The 17238-nt window shown below is 39.9% G+C and overlaps 1 long non-coding RNA gene and 1 pseudogene across 1 annotated transcript in view; one reads left to right on the plus strand and one right to left on the minus strand.

The window, feature by feature from the left end:
- The window catches only part of LOC140524212 (uncharacterized), a 53709-nt gene extending 37431 nt beyond the window's left edge, over window positions 1–16278 (plus strand). Inside the window, exon 2 of the long non-coding RNA XR_011973610.1 lies at window positions 15229–16278. This is a non-coding gene — a long non-coding RNA (uncharacterized lncRNA). The remainder of the gene's footprint in view (window positions 1–15228) is intronic.
- On the minus strand, window positions 12872–13259 carry LOC140522011 (large ribosomal subunit protein eL32 pseudogene; annotated as a pseudogene).
- Window positions 16279–17238: the final 960 nt, after the last annotated feature.

Below are 17238 nucleotides of genomic sequence, written 5' to 3' on the forward strand. Positions count from 1 at the left end.
ATATTGTGCAATTTATGGCAATCTTCTCTAATTTACTGAAAGGTCAGGAGCCTGACCTTGTCATTCAAAAAAAATTTTTTTCCCTTGGTAAAGCTAAACTAATTATGTGGATTTTTTTAAAAATGAAACTCTGCAAGTATGCAGCTCGGGGAAGGAATGTGACAAATTTGCCTGGTGTTTAGCTCTCATGTTCATTGAGACAGCCTTCAGTTTTGTTGGAACCCCAGTGATGAAGGTCAGGTAATTTTAACTTATGTTTGGGAATCAGTTTGTTTTAGGATCTGAAAAGGAGACGAGGGACTTAATCCTCCCCACCACCCCCCAAAATCCATACCCCAAACCCAAACTGAACAATTCTGTCATCCCACACGAAATATGGATACTAATAGTACTCAGTCTGCTGAAAGAATATAGGTTGTAGACTCTGAACTGAAAGGGACTCAAGGGGTCATTTAGAACAGCCCCTTATTTTTATTCTTCCTTTTGGTGTTTGAAACACTGCACAATCTGACTGATCCCTTTGGCTCAGCCAAACTGGCCATCTTGCTGTTCCTCACATCCAAGACTCCATTGTCCATCTCTATGTCTTTGCATTGGTGATCCTAAAGTGCCCAGAATCCATATCTTCTTTATTCCTGACTCTTAGGATCTCTAGCTTCTTTCAAAGCTCAGCTGAAGCACCATCTCCATGCAGGCTTTCTTAATCTCCCTGTTAGTTCCTCCTGGCTTCCAAATTTCCCTCTTATTTCCTCCTGGTTTCCAATTACCTTATGCTGTGTGTGTGTATTGGGGTGTATGGAGTGTTCAAGGAGGACTAGCCTCTCTGGTATGAGGGCTTACCAAGCCCTTTTCAGGACTGCTCATCTACTTTTAGTGTCCAACTCTCACCTGTGGCTCTAAGAAGCTGTAGCATGCACAGTGGCCATACCACAGTAGACCTGTCTCAGCAAATGAGTTAAACTATATTGAGTGTCACCAATGGTTTGTGAGTTAGGGGGGTGTCTACCCCAAGCATGTGAAGACTTTCCCTGGCATACTGGGCAGATAGGAATAATTTGTTCCAGTGACCATGAAGGCAGATGAATCAAGTGCTGTGGAGTGCTTAAGCTTGATTAGACATATTAAGGATGCCAAGGTCATCCGTTGCATCCCATCCATTGTTAGTTGTCCTGACTTTTGTCTTGCCACTGAACTTTGATGACTCTGGAAGAGAGTGAGGCTTTTGACTTTGTGTACCTCCACCTCACATCTAATTCCCAGTCGAGTTAAGACTGTGACATCATTGTTCCTCTTCAGAAACGAAGGATACACGGCAATAAGTCTTAGCTGATAGGAAGGAAAGGAGCAAACATTTATTAAGCACCTAGGATGTGCCAGGCACTATACTAAGTACTTTATATGTATTCTCATTTGATCATCATAACAACCTAGGGAGGTAGGTGCTATTATTATCCCCATTTTAGTTGAGGAAACTGAGGCAGATGTTAAGTGACCTGCTGAAGATCATACAATTGATAATTATGTGAGGCAGAATTTGAATCTAGGTCTTCTTGATTCCAGGCCCAGGGTTTTATCCACTTTGGTACCACCTAGCTAAGTCTAAAGCCGCCAGTCCTTTTGCCATGTTGCTGACTAACTTTCTTTTTCCAATTTTACTACTACCTCTGGCCATGGTGCTGACAAATAGTATATGGAGAACTTTTTATCTGGAACGAATAAAAGGAATTCTTGATACATTTTTAAAAATGTTAAAGCTCCAGTAATATACTCTTGACTCCTAAGACTTAAAGTGTTATCTTGTCCAATTGAATTTGAATTTACATAGAAGACTTAATCTTAAGACAAAGGAATGAAGCTTTATTTGTGGAAATTTCAGGCATTCGTAACACTGGTTTATGGTACCAAAAAGGACTTTTTTAAAACTCTGAATTCATATCATGTAAGGCTACCTATTGACATGTCTGGTTCTGTCACCATTTGGGTCAGTATCTTTGCTATTCTCCATACACACCAATTTTTATTCTTAACTCAGTCTTTTCTCATGTTATTTGTCCTGCCTGGCATTCTTTCTCTTCCTTTTCTGTTATCCAAATCTTTTTGGTTGTTTTGCAAGGCACTTAATGAAGTCTTCCAAGTTGGCATTGAAATTTCTTGCTGAATTATTTGGCATCCTTCAAAAAATTCCTTATACTATGGGGCCAGCAAGAAGTGGGTGGAAAAGGTTCCATCTCTTCCCTTTAAGTCTAATGTGGATATCACACATGCTGCCTCTTTGGGACATCCTTGTGTATAAAAATGGGACGTTAGTTTAGACAATATGCTTTTTCCATTTCCTATTTTTTAAAAAAATATTTTTAATTTGTGGAGCAAAACAAGCATTTTTGTAACATAGTAGAAAAAAAGATGATCATAATGAGACTGCAGATCTACTATGTTCAACTTGCTATTGCTTTCAAATATACAACAAAATTATCATGTGAACTTTTCTCCCCCCAACCCACCCTAGAGATGGCTACCATTAGGCACAAGTAGGTATCTATGTAAAATTATTCTATACGTGCTTCTGTTTATCAGTTCTTTTTCTAGATGCAGATAGCATCTTTCTTCATATGCACTTTATATTTAATTTGGGTATTTATATTAGTCAAAATAACTGACTAGCTCAATGTCATTCTTTAAACAATATTGCTGTTACTGTTTACCGCATTCTTTTGGTTCTGCTTATTTCACTCTTTCATTATGTCATGCAAGTCTTCCCATGTTTTTGTAAGATCACTGAGCTTATATCATTTCTTATAGCAAATAATATTCCATCACAAACATATACCACAATTTATTTGAGGCTTCAAACTCTTACCAGATTTGTGGTATGTCTGTACGTTTATCTGTAAAATGGAGACCAGAGTAGCTATAATACCTACTATATATGGTTGTTGTGAGGATCACCCAAAATAATGTATATAAAATACTTTGCAAATAGAAAAGAAATATAAATGGCAACTATGACTAATTATTGTTATTATAATTATTATGGTAAGACCTAATGAAAACCTTTATGCTTCTCTCTTTACACTATAAAATGAGTTGCTAAATTCCAAATGTTACTTTTTTAAAAAAATGGAGCTAGGGTCTTTTAATGTTGAATGTGACCTTAGAGAGAACTGAGTCCAAATGGAGGGGGAAACTGAGATTCAGAGAGATAAAATGACTTAACTGAAGCCGCACACAGTGGAAGTCAGGATCTGAACCTGTCTCCTTATTCCCAGTTTAGTGTTCTTTTTACTACACCATATAGTAATTACATCCTTCCATTATACCATGTTGTATTTTTAAAAGTTATTGGTAATACTTTGTCCCTACTTTTATCTTACTCCTCTACTTCCTCATTTGGGGTTAGTTGGATCTCCTACAACTTCTCCATACGTATCTCTTATTGCAGCCAGGCATGATTCCCCATTGCAATCCACTCTTGGAATGTTCATTTCCATCTTTTTGCATTTGCCAACACTGTTACAAGCCCCAAATGCCCTATACCTTTTATCTCCTTTTTGAGGATATTCAATCTAACCTAGCCTTGGCTACTTTCCTTCAGTGTTTTAAGAATGTCTGATTAAATGGATGAGGTTGTTCTATTTACTGCATGACTTGGTAGATGGTCCTTGAGAGTTTTGGGGTCCAAAATTTTCATTATGTTGTACCAAGTCTGATGATAAGCCTCTCTGCACATAGCTAAAATAATCAGACAACACCTATATAATCCATTTTCAGGTCCACCATTAAAACTTTTTTTTAAAATATAGTTTGGCAGAATCATTCAAAGATTGCATTCCACTGGTATAGTTTTCAAGAAATTAAGATCATCTCCAAACAACGAAGAGGCATACCACATGGTAGAGGAAACAATCACAATCCCTTAAGTCAGTCAATCGATAAATATTTATAAAACATCTATGAAGTGTCAGGCACTGTGCTAAGTATTGGAGATACACATAGGAGAAAGAATGACATTCCCTGCCTTGAAGAAACTTACAGTCTTATGGGGGTCGGCCATACACCAGAGGAGGCTGAAAGGAGTGGTGAGAGGGGAAGGGAAGGCATCTGATACATGGGCATGATGAAGTCCATAGTCATGTAGCCAGGTATGATACAAAGAAGTGGCTTACCTGGAGGTCTCCTTTAAATGAAAGTTTGGGGAAAAGCCCTCCTCTCCATCCTGTATTTAAAGGTGTATTTAGAGGTGTCCAGAGGTATGAGTACCAAGGCTGATTTGATCTTGAATGATGAGGTGATTTCTATAGGCATGATAAAGAAGTTCAGAGGAGGGCAGTTGGGTTGAGTCTTCTCTGCCAGATCACTGAAAGACTTCATTCTAGGAATTAATTTGGCCGCTCTGTAACAATAGTCTGTCAGCTCTTCACTTTGATATTTGTTTTGTTTTTGATGGCACTTTCCTTTGATCTTTAGTGCAACCAATTCTGTTTCACTGTGGGCTTGAATGATCCTTAGAACACTTGACTTCCATACATTTAAAATGATCACAATATCTCTAACAGTCACTGAAGGATGCTCTTCAAGAGCCAAAGCTTTTCATGGGTCCTTACAGTAATATCCATTATTAAGAAGTATAGAATTAAAGATACAAAAAGCAAGGAAGCATGGACTACAGCATGAAATCCATAACATAATAGATAGGATTTAGCTAAAGGTGGAAATGATAGTTCAGTGGAGTTTAATTTCATTCAGGTCAAATGTTCTGAATTAATTTATTGTCAATAAAGTACACACACATGATTATCACTTTCACAAAATGAAACCATATAAAAATTACAATTCGTACTAAGTAATCTTACAATGCTGTGGATGTGTATAGACTTACATATATATTCAAGCACATATACATATATACATACATACAGATAGATGGATAATAGATGATAGACAGGTAGATAAGGACCAGTCTGCTAATTTCATTGTTGTAGGGAACCATTAAAGATAAAATTTCCTTTACAATGCATGTTGGCATCTGTTCTTGAACTTATTGTCTTAGAGAGTTGCCTGGGACATTGAAAAGTTAAGTGACTTATTCAGGGTCACACAGCCCTGTATGTGTCAGAAGCAAGATAACTAGATCTTCTTGAATTGGAGGTCAATTCTCTAGCTTCTAAGTGGCACAGTACTGGGAGAGTGGAATATCTGAGTTCAAACCCTGCTTCAGACACTTGCTAGGTGACTCTGGGCAAAAGTCACGTCACCCCTATGTACCTCAGTTTCCTCCCCTGTGAAAGGGGGATAATAATAGTAGCACCTATCTTACAGGGTCCTTTTGAGGATCAAATAAAGTAACGTATGTAGGGTTCTTTGAAAGCCTTAAAACACTATATAAACGTTAACTGTTATTATTAGCCACTATGCCCTGATACCTTTCAAGGATCACATTATAGGAGGATTTTTAAGGCATCTACAATCGTCTTGAAAAGAGTGCAGACATAATGAGTTAAACTCTAACACATACTCTCTCCTTCTCTCTGTCTCTGTCTCTCTCTCCTTCTCTGTCTCTGTCTCTGTCTCTGTCTCTCTCTGTCTCTGTCTCTCTCTCTTTCTGTTTTGGCAAAGAACAAGTTAATATACTAAGAGATTACACATTCTGAGTATGGTGGAATTTTTAGCTGAGAACCACTCATTTGAGCCAAGCTCCTTGTGTTCCAATCCGAGTCATGAAGAGAGGAAGGAGATTCTGAGGGAAAGGAAGGGTTCCCAATGGAGAAGAGTTGAACTGATAGTGGAACAAGCTGACCTGGCCAGGAGAGAGGCGTTGATGGACCCATAACCTCATTACTGGTAGGTTTGGAATTTCCCAGCTCCTTCCTTGCCAGGGAATGTGTCAAAGAAACAAAGGTGATGGAGATCTAGGCCAAGCAGAACTCAAGAGCTGGAGAAAACCAACCCCTTTAAAAAATGGACCAAAAGTGACTCTTGATTTCATAAGACAGTGGTAAATAATGCTTTTCAAGGGAAGCTCTTTCTTTTTTTTTATCACCCAGATCATGGGAAAAAGGCTACTTTTCTAAACCCACAAAGTAACTGGAATGAACTCCCTAGGATGTCCTTAAAGAGAGAAGTGTTGATATAGCCAATGTGGCAACTCCATAAATAAAACAACACCTTTCAACTTCTAATTAAGTTTTAATGTCAAGTGCATGCAGATGTCAATGCTTCTGTTGGGATTAGTGTCAATTTTGCTATTTAGCAATTAGCCCATTTATTTTAGATGATCACAGAGGAGGTTAAATATGGAAACAAATCTCTTCTCCCTGGTTTCCTGTTTCAGACTTTGAGTTCCGAGTTAGTAACTGTTTCTTGAACCCTGGTTGAATGAAATCTCTCTTTGATCTGCCTTGCATTCAGCAATCTGAAGCATGGCTTCCTAGCCTGGCCTGTGAATGGAAGGAGGGTTGGAGTGGTGCATGGCATCCCCATGTGGGCCCAAATTGCCCCATGCTGTTGATTTTTCTTGGTTTGTGAAGTGACTTCTCTTGACTGTTGAAGACTTACGGAGAAATTTTGTTCTTTGGTGATATTGTCCTATTTATTATTATTATTAATAGTATTAGTAATAAGACTTCAAACTCTTTATTATTATTAGTAGTAGTATTAGTAATAAGGCTTAGGTAATAATAAGCTACCTAGGACTATGGACAGGAAGTCTGGCCTGGGATCAAGTCTGACCTCTGACACCTACTGGCAGGTGGTCCTGGGCAGGACATATCACCTCTCGGTGTCCCAGGCCACTTTCTAAGACTATACACTGAGAAATAGGTACTTTTTTTTCCACCAGAGTTCCCTATATGAATAAAAGCACCATTGTCATTAAAAAGAAACAAATAACCCTCCCCTTTCCCCACCTTAGGATGTACCAAAAGTCTAAAGCTATGAAAACTTGAAAATGAACTAAGACATTTGGGACACTCTGTATAATGTCTTGACAAGGATCTATGTTGGGGGAAGGGGTTTCCAATGTAATGGTCTAGGGCTTTCTTAATTACAAATTGATTTCTTTCAGACTTTGGTTCTTGCTGCCTCCCAGTGTTCCTGCAAGGAGAGAAAATAGAAATTTATAGGTGTGTTTTCCATAGTGAAAGCACTATATGTCGATGTAACATGTGACTTGGGCTGGCTGAACTGTCTGTCCCATGTGAGGCAGCTTTTTGCCACCATTGCCCATGACTAGGGACAGGCTTTCAAACTTGTTCTTGATGGAGCCCTAACAGAGCTGCCCCCAGACCCAATAGTCTAACTTCATTGCAGGCCCCCTGTACCTACCTAGACCCCTGCCAGTGTCCACAGGGAGGAGAATCTTAGTGAATTTTGGGGCTTTTGATCAAATAAACTTCAACTCTGTGTCCACTCTTTAAAACTTACTTGGAAATGAGAACTTTGAACCTGCTGGTCAAGATGAGTAGGACTCTGGAAAAGATCCAGTGGTACCTAGTCCCCTCTTCTCCATACTGGAGAGCTCAAAGTTTCATTTATAAGGTATCTCTTTTTTAGTTTTGTGCATTTTCCCAATTTATCTTAGTGTCAAATGGTACCCAGAATGAATTCAATTACCTAGATCTGTATTCCAAATGATATTATACAGTTCTCTTTCTGCGTTCTCTTAAGAGTTAAGTACTAGTTCTATTCCAAAGTGCAACTTTGAAGTCTGCTTCTCTTTGAACAGTGAAGTGACTCTTTTTCTCTTAGATGGATCTGAGGGGAGAAGTTTCCCCTTCCTCTTTTTTCTGTCTGCCTCCCCACCTCTAGAACTTGACCGCAGTCCAGTGAAGAGAGAAAAAGAGAGAGAGAGAAAAAGAGAGAGAGAGAGAGAGAGATTTTTTTGCCAACAACCTTTCTTTAAGAAACCATCAATCTTTCTAGCCCAGGTCCAGTTGTTTTTTTCTGACTGGCTGCATTTTGAATCTTACAAGGTGGCAGACTCAGAGATTTTTACACTGACACAGAGTAGACAAATACAAACAGAAAGCACAGATTTTCTTGGTCTTCCAGATCATATAGATAGCAGGATCTATATAGCTTAGTAGTCCTATAGGATGGGAGTTGGGACTGAATGCCAGTAAGCCTAAGGAAGTCTCCCCTATAGCCACCTTTATCTGAGTGGTGTCCCACTGAAGGATCAAGAAAAAAAAATTCAAAATTCCCAAACAGAGTATCCTCTGTCAAAGGGACTTTGCCATCTGGAGGGCCTTGGGCACGCAAGCAATCCAGTCGTGCCTTCCTAGGTGCTTGAAGGACCTCCCAGCTAAGGGAAGGGAAAAAAAGATAGGCTTACCTTTGGATTAGAGCAGGTCTGATTCAGAGACTGCTCTACCTGGAGGTCAGAGTCTGAGACTTGAGCCCACCCAGAGACACAAAAAACTATTATGGTTGAAACTCAGGGATGCCAAAAACTATTGAGATTTCATCATGTGTTGTGGTGGAACTGTCTCAAGGAAGTCAGACTACCTCTAATCCAAGTATAGGCATTTATTGAGAGTGACACCTCTCATGAAGTGGGCTAAGTTTCAAGAGAAACCAGCAATCTCAGAGAGTAAGACAGATTTTTATAGGGTAAAGATGCAATTACATAACAGAAATTTATATAGAATATAGGAATACGATCAATATTAAAAAGGCAGGAGGAGTTTGTTAAGGGATTAGGTAATGGAGTCTCCTCCATTATTTTATTTTTGGTCCCATTTGTGGTTTGGTGGTTAAACACTTTGGCCATGCTACCCTGCAGTTGGCTAGCTATTGAGGTCCTGTCTGGTCAAGATGTATAGTTAGGTATTGTGGTCCTGTCTTGGGCTAGATGGATGATGTGATTGGGATTGACTATAAGAACACACCTATTTCTGTGGAAATGGGTCTGGAGGTCATGGCTGGGTAGAGGCAACGACTGGGTTCCCACGTCTGCTGCTTTTGTGAGAACCATGAGTTTCATGGACTCACCTGATGTTCTAGTGAGCAGTGAGGCATATATAAAGAAATTAGGACATTGGCAGGAGGGCTAGGTAAGTACGGTGGGCTTGTAATGAAGTTAGACTACTGGGGTTGGGGGGCAGCTCTATTAGGACTGCATCATTCTCAGAGAACTTGCCTTAGGATAATGGAACCACAGGATATTAGAGTTGGGAGTGACCATCTACTCTAACCTATACATGAAAAGGAATCCCTTTTATGCTAAGTCAGACCAGCAGCCATCCACTTGTTGTTTGATGGGCACCAGTAAGGAGTATACCACTGCCATCTGGGGTAGCCCATTCCCTTTCAAATGTCTCTAATTGTTAGGAAGGTCATTGATTTTTTAAATTGACATCAAGGTCAATTAGCCAGTATGGCTAAAATGGAGAGAGAAAATGGTAAAAAATGAGGAAGACCCAGGTCCTAATCCCACCTCTGACACATTCTGGCTGTGTGAATTTGGACAAGTTACTGATCTCTCTGTTTTCCAGGTAAATATCTAACCCTGTAAGTTCCTGAGAATGTGTTGTCTTTCAGTAGTAGAGAGAGTTTCTTTTCTCTGGATTTCCCTCTGCTAATAAAATCACAGGTCTAGTTCTTTTCTCTTTCAAGCCTCAATTTGCCTCAGTGTAACTTCTACTCATCAGTTCCTGTTATGTCCTCTGAGAATAAGTAACTCCTCTTCCACATGTCAGCCCTTTCAGTCCCTGAATCCAACCATCATTCCCAGGTACCCCAGTCTCTAGAGTAAGCACTCTTTCTTTATAAGATTCTCATACGTTTCTCATGCTTTACCATCGAATTGCCCTCCTTTGTACAGTGATCAAATATTTAAATTAATGTGAAAATATGGTCTATTATGAATGTATTGAAGGTTGGATTAGAGTACCCTGTATGGAGTGCTAAGCCTGTGCTCTGAACAGCTCCTGGGAAAGAATTCAGTTTGGGAGCTTGATTGGTCCCTGATTCAAAAGGGCTGGTGACTCAGTGGGACTTTCCTAGGCATGGCCAGAAAGAGACTAGGGCAGGTTATGCACTCTGTGGGTTATATTCTAGTACAATTCCACCTCTACTAACTTTGGACTGTTTCGGCTACTCTGGGTGTCCTCTCTTCCTTGGATCTACTGAGGGCTCTTAGGAAAAGAGACAAGGAAGCTTGATCTCCACACATGCCATACTGATTACAATATACACGTCCTTTTCTTTCTCTCTAACATACCCTCCTAAGAGCATGTTAAAGTCTTTACTGAGATAACACTTTGTGAAAAATATGGAGGTGCAGGCAAAGTGTGTGTATAAATATATATATGCATATACACATACATATATGTGTGTGAGTATACACACACACACACACATATAATTGCAGCTGTTAATGCAAAGTTTGATGACAGCCCCTCAGTTGGAAGAAGGTCATTTAATCATTTTTTGTTTATCATGATGGTGGCTGTGAGATGTCAGCCTTCTCTTACACTTGGAGTTTTATCTGTTGGTAAACTGACTTCAGCATCTGGAGGATGTGGTGTCCAGAGAAAATCTGCAATTCTTGGAACCAGGACTGATTTCTGTTTTCTTGGGCCTCATACTGCTTTATCCAGGGCAGTTGAGATGAAAGGTTCTGGAGTGTCCAAGCCTTTCCCAGATGTTTAATTGACTATGTGACCTTTGGCCTTGAACAAGTGAGTTCATGTTTGTGCCTCAACTTCTTCATCCGTCAAAAAAGCATGATAAAAACTGCTCTGCTTGTCTTGGAGTTGTTGGGAGGGCTGAACTAGATTGAATACTTTAAACTGCGATGGAGATATCATGGAGTTAAGCATGAGGTAGGAATAATACATATTACAAATCTGATATGCATAAATACAAAGTTGGTCTCTATAGTTTAGTGAAATTAGAAAGTTATTTCTTGCCCTGACAAAGGAGAGACAGTATGGATAATAGTGAGAGGGCTGGATCTGGCAACAGAGGCCTTGGGTTCAAAACTTGCCTCTGTCACTTATCACCAGGGTGACTCTGGGCATATCACTTTTTTGGTCCGGGCTTTGGTTTCTTCATTTGTAAAGTAAGGGGGTTAGATCAGCAGTTTTCAAAGTGTGGTCTGGGAGGCCCCCTAGTACCTTTTCAGGGGGTCTATGAGGTCAAAATTATTTTGATAATAATACTGAGATGTCGTAAGTTCTAATATGGTTAATATTGATAGATGTAATCCATATAAGCAAAAGCTCTTTGGGGGTCCTCAATAACTTTTAAGATTGCCAAGAGGTTCTGAGACCAAAAAAAATTTGAGAATCACTGAACTGGTTTGTGAGATCTTATCTACCTCTAAATCTATAATTTTTCTTTAACAAAATCATTCCTGTGAAAGAAGAAGGAAATTAAGAGGCGAGAGAGAAGGAGTCAGGGAAGAGGGAAGAAAGGAAGGAAGGAGAGAAAGGAGGAAGGGAGGGAAGAAAAAGAAAGAAGGAAGGAGGTGAAGGGGGGATGCAAGAAAGGAAGAAAGGAGGGAGGAAGAGAGAGAAGGAAGGGGAAAGGGAACAAAGGAGGGAGAAAAGAATGAAGGAGAGAGGGAGGGGGGAGGAAGGAAGGATATTATCTCACTTGATTATTTCTGCAGATTTAGATCCTTTAGATTAAAAAAAATGTAATGGAGCAAGGACCCAAAGCCAGTTCTTTGGAGCTGGGCACCAAATTTGGTGCCTTTCCCACTGTGCCAGAAGCTCCTCCCAAAACTTTATGAAATCCTTCAAATTAAATCAGAATTTTCCTGCCATATCTTCCTGCCTTGCTCATCAGTAGTTGTGCAACGCTGTACAAATCAGTTAACCTCTCTGAACCTCAGTTTCCTTATCATTAAAATGAGGCAATGGGACTGGATGATCTCCAAAGTCCCTTCTAGCTTTCATTTCTACAGTCCTTTGAAAATTCCTTGAACTAACGAGCTCCTCTAAGACATTTAGAACACCAAGATCTATGCTAGAAATATTGCCTCTGATTTAGCAGCATTAAACCAAGGCATGGCTTGCCTGTAAACCAAGAGTGAACCTTGCTATAATGCTATATCCTTGCTTTAGAATGGCGATTTAAAGTTTTTAAAGAAATAGAAATTTATCATCTTATTTCTGCTTCACAACGATTCTGTTTGCTAGAATGAACAATTATGATCATTCCCATATCACAGATGGGATCACTGAGGTCCGTGGAGATTAATTGACTTGCCCAAAGTCACTTGCCCAGCACTAGAATTGCTATGAGAAATCAGCTTTGCAGATTTCTAGACCAGAGTGCTTTGGGCTATACTCTGCTGAGTCAGGGAGCAGAATGGCATCATGGAAAATTCATGAGACTTGGACTTAGGAGATCTGAATTCAAATCCTGGTGCTGATGCTTACCAACTGATTGACTTTCAGTTTCCATATCCATAAAATGGAGATCATAATACTTGTTTAAGAACAATCTCATGGGGTTTTGCGGGGAAGGTACTTTGTGAGCCTCAGAGTTCCTCCTAAATGTGACTTGTTATTTGCATATGAGCTGCTTTTGAACCCTTTCCAAGAAGTACAATATACTATACCCAGTTTGTACTTTTATTTTTATTGTCTTTTGAGGCAATCAGTGTTAAGTGACTTACCCAGGGTCATGTAGCTAGTAAGTATCTGATGCCAGATTTGAACTCAGGTCCTCTTAACTCCAGAGACCTGTGCTTATACCCAATTTTCAAAACCCAGGGCAACTGGGAAGGAGTATGGTGAAACTTCAGTTTCTCTTCTGTAAAATGAATGATTTGGACATGATAGTCTCTAAGGTTTCTTTCCGCACTAAACCTTAAAGTAACAATACTATTTCCTTTTCTTTCAATAGTTTCAGGGTTTATTTAACATAAAAATGTGCAAAGCTTTTTACTCATTTTCTTCGCTTTAGCATTTGGATTGGTGATCTTGATGGCTAGCTGAAGTGCTCTCTCAACAACTTTCCGATTCTTAGAGGAAACACTGTGAGCGATCTTACCACAGTAAGATTTGTTGTATATCAGGGGCACTTCTAACTCTTTGACATTGTGTACCAAAAACTTCCTGAATCTGCTTGGCAGCAGGTGTTTTGTCTTCTTATTGCTTCCATAACCAATATTGGGCACCAAGATATCACTACCTCTTGGTTTATGCCAATTTCTCTTGATCTTGACATATCTGTTGGACTGGTGCCAGATGAACTTCCTCGTCCTCTTCTTGACCGGGGTTCAAGAGGGGTCTGAGGGCAGGCATGTCGCTGGCCTCATGTGACTTTCCCATGGGAAGCACCAACAGAAAGAGAGAGAGAAGGAAAAGCAATGATACTCTTTTTCAAGAAGCAAGGTGGCATAGTGGATAGAGTGCTGGCCTTTCTGACTGAGTAACCTGAGTTTGAATTCAGCCACAGACATGTACTAGCTATGTGACCCTGGACAAGTCACTTATCTTCTGACTGCCTCAGTTTTTCTTCATCTGTAAAATAGAGATAATAAGAGTAGTGACTTCCTAGGGTCATTGTGAGGATAAAATGAGAGTTTGTAGAGTGCTTTGCACATTTTAAAGCAGTATATGAATTGGCTGTTATTTTCTGGGGAGCAGTATTATGTAGTAAAAAGTCAGAGACTCCGAGGACCTCAATTTAAATCTCAGTTGTGCTACTGCCCCCCTTTGTGACTTTGGGCAAGTTACTTAGACTCCCTAGGTTTCTTTTTGCCTAAGGCTATTTCTTACTGGAAATGCTGGTAGCTTGTGACACTATGAATTCTTGGGTCCTCCTTGCGTCCTGGAGATATTTCTGCGGTCTGGGGAAGACAAGAGCATTCTAGAGCCACCAGAATCTGGAAGTGATCTGCCTGAAGGACTTCCCTGTCAATAACCCACCTTCACACATAGATAAAAGATCAAGGGCTTGCTCTCTGTCAGGTACTGTGCTAAGTACCTGGGATACACAGAAAAACAAGTAAGACAGTTCCTGTCCTCAGGGAACTTATGTTCCAATGGGAGATATCATGCATAAAAGGTGCTGGAAGGCAGGGGAGGGGCAGGATAGAGGCAAGGGACCTGGTGAAGGGATTGTAGTTTTGTGGAAGCCTGATTTTCAGGCCAGATGAGGCAACAAGCTAACTTATCACAACTGGAGTAGTAAGAAGTAGATTCCTAGTTTCTAAGGGTGTGGAGATGGTTCAAGAATGAAATCATGAAAGGGAGATAGCAAGAAATGTCATCCCTACCTATTAATTTGTTATTGTTTTTCAGTTGTATTTAACTATGACCTCACTTGGGGTTTTCTTGGCAAAGATTTGGAAGTGGTTTGCCATTTCCATCTCCAGCTCATTTTACAACTGAGGAAACTGAGGCAAACTGGTTATTATCTCAATGAAGAATGACAATTATTAGATGGGTTGTGGGAGGACATGCACATTAGTGTCCATTGTAGTTTTGTGGAAGAATATGGATTGGTGAAATTATGACTTGATCCAACTGTCCTGGAAAGCAATTTGGAACTATAACTTTAAAAATCATTAAATTATTTATACCCTTTGACCTAGTGCTAAACATCGTGATCCAGTATTGCACCTGGGCCAGTGGCTCCCTAGTGAAAGGGCCCTGGAGTTGGGGTGGGGATGATGACTCCCGGTCAGGTGAGAGAGCAGAAGTGGCAGTTTGGAGGAAGCATGTTTACCCCATTCCTGAGGCCCTGGGGCAAGCCTTAGTCTCCCCATGTTAGTAATGTAGCTTTTTATTTATATTACCATGAAATTGTCTTTGTTTTAAGCTCTAATGTGAGAGTCATGTTGGATCACCTAGTGAAGAAATAAGAAAGCTCCATGAGACTCTCTTGGCTCCAGTTATCTTGGTCGTGCACGATCCATATTCTGTCCCCAACCTCTTGTCAGAGCAAGGGAGGAGTGGAGAGGAAGAAGGAAGAAAACTTAGGCAGAGAAAGTGAAAACCAAACACACAGCACCTCCGATCAGCCATTTTTCAATTTAGAAGCTAAACAGCTTTCGTTTTTGTATGGCCATTTCTCTGCCCTCTCTTGATTTCTTCAAATCAGCAATAAATACCTTTGCCTTCTTTGGTTTCCTAGAATCCAGCTCCCAAGTGGCAATGCTCCTGTACAGTACTTGATGGTGGGTATTAGGAAGCAACTTTTATGTAAGCAGAATTCAGCAGCAGAAAAATGTGAAAGCATATGTTTTTGTCTTCTTTCTTTCTCCAGGAATGGCACCTAATCCATTCATCATAAAACACTCAAAATCAAAGAACAAGATGCAAGAATCACCTGGCAGAGAGCATGAAATCTGGAGAACTGTCAGAGGCAAAAGACTCTTGGGGAGGGGAGGGCAAGGTAGGAGACGTGAAAAGTGCCAGAGGAAATGAAAGAAATCAAGACATTAGAAGTGAGTCTCTCTAATGCTGGTCGTAGAGGTGTCATCATGTCATTGGGTAAAGCTTTGAATAGTGTGAAAGAAGAGAGTGGTTCTTAAACATGTCCTGATAAAATTTTCTTTTCACCAACTCTTGGGCCAGCTGGGAAGAGGATAAACTTTATGTATTTCCTTCTGGTTGGGGCATTGAACAGTGGAAAGAGCTTTGTATCTGGGATCAGAGGATTTGGGTTTAAATCCTGACCCTGGATTTACTAGTTATGTAATCTTGAGTAAATCATGTCAGCCCTCTGAGTCTCAGTTTCCTCACCTATAAAATGAGGGAGTTGAATTGGGTTTCCTCTACGGTCCCTTGCAGGTTGAAGTTGACGGTTAGTTAATCGATCAGCAAGCATTGATTAATCATCTATTCTGTGCCAGGCATGGTGCTGAGTTCTAGAGACACAGAGATAAAAATGAGATTCCCTCTCCTCACTGAGCTTACATTTTTACTGAGGATGACTATATGTATGCCTCTAAGTATATTCATAGTATATATGAGGTAAGTAATTTGAGGGAATCACTAGCAGCTTGGAGATGGGAGGGGGAATCAGGACTTATTGTAGGTATCTGAACTGAGTTTTGAAGGGAGCTAGGATTTCTAAGAGGCAGAGGTGAACGTATTCTGGGCATAGGGAAAGGAGGGAAGGGAGCAAATTTTTTTTAACATGCTCACATTTCTTTCTTTTTGTTTGTTTGTCCTTAATATTTTATTTTTATAATTACATGTAAAAACAATTCTTAACCTTTTATTTTACAATTGTGAGTTCCAAATTCTCTCCTACCTTCCCCCCTCATTCCCTTGAGAAGACAAGTAATTTGATTAAAGTTATACATGTTCAGTCATGCGAAACATTTCCATATTAGTCATATTGTGAAAGAAAATACAACCTCTGCCCAAGAAAAATAAAGTAGAAACCCAATGTGCTCTGATCTGTATTCAGATAGGTCCTTCAGCATTGTCTTGGATCCTTGTAGTGATGAGAATAGCTAAGCCATTCACAGTTCTTTATTGTACAATGTTGCTGTTTTTGTGTACAATGTTCTCCTGGTTCTGCTCACTTCACTCAGCATCAGTTCAGGTAAGTCTTTCCAGGTTTTTCTGAATTCCACCTGCTCATCATTTCTTGTTGAACAAAAGTGTTCCATTACATTCACATACCACAGCTTGTTCAGTCATTCTCCAATGGTTGAGCATCCCCTCAATTTCCAATTCTTTGCTACCATAAAATGAACTGCAACAAATGATTTTTTATGTACAGTGAAAATAGCAATAGAAAGTAATGGTATTCCTTTTCCTTATTTCTTTAAAAATTTCTTTGAGATACAGACCTAGTTGTGGTATTTCTGGGTCAAAGAGTCCACTTAGTTATCGCCCTTTGAGCATAGTTCCAAATTGCTCTCCAGAATGGTTGGATCAGTTCACAACTCCAACAGAGCGTCCATGTCCCAATTTTCCCACATCTCCAATATTTGTTCTTTTCTTTTTCTATCATGGAATAAGTATTTATATAAAACCTACTATGTTCCAGGTACTGTGCTAAGTGATTTTTACAAATATTATCTCATCAGAGCCTCACAAGAATTCTACAAGGTGCTATTAAGTATCCCCATTTTACAGTTAAGAAAATTGATGCCAACAGAAGTGATTTGCAAAAGGTCACACAGTGTCTGAGGTTGTATTTGAACTCAGGTCTTCCTGATAGAACATGCCCTAGTGTTCTATCCACTGCAACACCAGTTGCCTCATAGGAGATACTTTGTGCAAAACTGCAGGTAGGGGGATTGAATACCAACACCAT

This window comes from Notamacropus eugenii, chromosome 2, assembly GCF_028372415.1.
Source record: "Notamacropus eugenii isolate mMacEug1 chromosome 2, mMacEug1.pri_v2, whole genome shotgun sequence".
Classification (NCBI taxonomy): domain Eukaryota; kingdom Metazoa; phylum Chordata; class Mammalia; order Diprotodontia; family Macropodidae; genus Notamacropus; species Notamacropus eugenii.